This window comes from Cibotium barometz, chromosome 24 (genome assembly GCF_041138505.1).
Source record: "Cibotium barometz isolate CiBa-2024 chromosome 24, ASM4113850v1, whole genome shotgun sequence".
Lineage (NCBI taxonomy): Eukaryota > Viridiplantae > Streptophyta > Polypodiopsida > Cyatheales > Cibotiaceae > Cibotium > Cibotium barometz.
This window is the reverse complement of record NC_141069.1, coordinates 29,077,961-29,081,439: the sequence shown is the minus strand read 5'-3', so window position 1 is coordinate 29,081,439 and position 3,479 is coordinate 29,077,961. Positions and strand designations below refer to the sequence as shown.

The 3,479-nt window shown below is 41.0% G+C and overlaps 1 pseudogene; it reads right to left on the bottom strand.

Annotated features, from left to right (window-relative positions):
* Positions 1-681: 681 nt before the first annotated feature.
* LOC147625135 (uncharacterized) lies at positions 682-2,932 on the bottom strand (annotated as a pseudogene).
* Between the last annotated feature and the right edge of the window lie 547 nt (positions 2,933-3,479).

Here is a 3,479-nt window from a genome sequence, read left to right as displayed (position 1 = left end):
TCTCTCTCACTTGCTTATGCACAAATATATGTTGCAAGTTGCAGTTTTATCATGCTTGTGCACATATATTTTTGTGTATTTTCTACGTCTTGTTTCTTGTCTATATATCAAGCAAAGTGGATTTTTATATATCAAGCAAAGTGGATTTTTGTATGACAATCTATGTTTTGCAAATTTAAAAGTCTATGTTTGATCGCTATAAAGTTGTGTGTCAGTCAATGAATTGTAATTTTTTAAGTCCATGGTGTATTTATCCCTCTCTATCTCTCTCTCTTTGTCTCGTGACATGTCACAATGTAATCTCTCTCTCTCTCTCTCTCTCTCTCTCTCTCTCTCTCTCTCTCTCTCTCTCTCTCTCTCTCTCTCTCTCTCTCTCCAACATAATGACCCACATTTTAAATGAACCACATTCAATCATGAGATGTATTTAATTGAAGCACATCACATGTCAATTCCACCACCCTAAATCATAAACACACAAATGATGCAACGCCGTTACCAAGAAAATAAGAGTGTTATAAGGGCACAATTATATCACAAGACACATTTCATTGTTTGACATCTCATGTCATTTCCACCACCCTAAATCATAAAAAACACAACTGATGCAGCGATGTTGCTAAGATATAAGAGTGTCACAAGGGTTCTCAAAAAACATTATGCACATTTCATTGTTTAACATCACATGTCAATCCCACCTCCTGCAGAACGCAATAATCTTCTGTGTGAAACGATGCCAAAGTCATCTACCTCAAGATTTGCCATGAGCTCAATTCGGCTACACCCTCCCAACTCTAAAAACTCAAGCTCTTCAATGCTGACGTCAGTGGCCAACTCATCATCATCTAGACTGTCATTTACATCCCATTGAGGCCTGCCCTTGTCATAATCTTCTGCTTGAATCCTATGTAAGAGCCTGTGATTGCAATACAAATAGACCAATTTCTCTGCACGCGTGCTAAGCAAGTGATTACGCAATGTGGAGTGCACATATTTGTAAGTGCTCCAATTTCTCTCAGAACTAGAATTTGCAACACATTGTGCAAGCACCCTAATAGCTAGTCTTTGCAGTGTAGATGTTGACGCCCCATTCATGAGCCACCATCTCCACGCCATCTGTTCTGCCACCATGTTTTGAACAAACTGAGCTGAATAGACCTTCTTTTAGCTTGTACTTTGTCAAGTCGGACACAGCTTGAGCTTGATTATCTGCATTGTCATAAAACTTGTTGACCACGTCATATAAGTCCTCAATAACCTCCTCATCTAGCTCATCTAACTCCATATTCCAATACTCAGAGTCTAGAAAAAATGCGACACTGTGCAAGGGGCTATGTGCACTAACCCATCTAGCATGCACATATCTGTTTAAGGTATCCCGCTTGGGTTTGTTGGTTTTATCAAGAAGTTTGTTGGCTCTTGTGGAGAGTTTAGGCTCTCTTGAACATTGTACCAACCCATGTACACCTTCCCTGTGTTGGCCACCTTTAGATCAAACTGGCGCAATGATAGCATTACTGGTCGCATCACCAAGTAGCAGTCCCCTACATCTGACCAAAAGTGTCTGTCATCAATAAGGACTTTTAAGCAGGTAATTTTAGCCTTTTTGGCCTCTGTTTGCTCTGCCTCCCACTCACAGAAAGAAGCACATACAAAAGTTTCCAATACAACATTTTTATTTTTCAGCAAACTTTCCACCGTATAAAAGTTGGTGCAAAACCTGGTCTCATAGGGAAGCTTCAACATGGTGGTCATACGCTGACGATACACATCCAAAACACGTTGCCACTTCAGAATGAACTTGACCAACTTTCTAGCATTATCTACAATGCTTTTGAACCAAGCACAATCATCTTTCTTGTACCAATCTTGTGGCACTAAGTTCAAGCTATGTGTGTAGCATCCAAACGTATGAAGGCCTTGAAATTTTTTCTCTAGAATTCTACCAGCTACTCTACAATTCTTGGCATTGTCCATAATAACCTACATGACATTGGAAGCACCAACCTTTTGAATTGTTTCACTAATGATTTCAGCTATGTATGCTCCGGATTTAATCTTGCCTGAGCTATCCACTGCTTTAAGAAAACACTCCCCACGAGGACTGAACAACATAACATTGATTAATAGGCTACATTGAATGTTCCATCTGTCACTGACTAAAGTGCACCCTGTTTGTTCAATTGTCTTAATTATTAATCTATCCACATCTTTTTGGGTGTCGAAGAAACACTTATCTAGTATTAAAGTGCGCATTTGATGATACGAGGGCGGACAAAATCCAGGACCAAACTCTCCAATCTTCTTCCATGCATGTTTCCATGGCTCTTGGGTGATGATGGACATACTGCTACCTGTAAAAAAACACTGCCTGGGCAAGTGCCAACTGTGCCTCCTTGAGGGCTATCGCTCTAAAGCTTTGCTCAAGGCTTACTTGTTTCGTTCGTGACATCCCTATGTAAAACTCTGGGGTTCCTTCTTGAGTACTCACTCCCTAAGTGGGTGTATTATCTTGGGTGGCTCCATCAGTACTACTTTGTCCTTCACAACCTTGTGGTGAAGGTGCATTGTTATTTCGTTGCCGCTTTGTATTGGTGGCTCCACCTAGGAGTTCTCTCAAACGTCTTGTAGCATTCTCATGGCCTACACCTTTGCATCATCCTCCATTAATTCTATTACCACAACCATTACTAGCACCAAGGAAGTGCTCTCTGATACGAGGTGCACCTCCAGATTTTGCTACACCACATAATTTACAACGCCAATCTATAAATGATCTTACATTGTCGACAAATTGCCACTCAAGCTGTGGAACCTTTTCGCCAGCCTTGCGCTTACCCTGTGACGCACCCTTGTCTGCTCCATCTCGAGTTGAAGGCAGACGGCTTGGTCCTTGCTCATTGTTGGTTTGCAAGCATTGATTAGCATCCATGTTTCTCACACACTTACCTACACATGGGTAGAACGTATCATAGTTAATTAAGTAGGTTTTGTAATTAACTATTTAGCATAACACCATTTTAAAAAAAATACAATGCAAAAAAAGTATGAAAGAAGCTTTCAAATTAAAAAAATAAAGATATATGCAAAGCATATAAATGGTGTAGCCATGTGGAGCACTCCATTCCAATATGCGAAATGATCCCTACACACTCGCACCACCTATACCCTCCACCCAAATGCTTCCTATCCAACCTATTTCTCGATGGATAGACACCAAAAGGAGGGGACTATCTGTGAATACAAGTACGTTGATGTAGCGATGCGGAGCACTCCATTTCAACATGTGAAATTGAAATGAGCCCCACACACTTACACCACCTAAACCTCCACCCGGATGCTTCCTATCCAACCTATTTTCAGGCGGATAGACACCCAAGGGAGGTGACTATTCCTGAGTATGAGTACGTTTGTGTAGCGATGCGGAGCACTCCATTCCAATATGTGAAATTAAAATGAGCTCCACACTCACACCACCT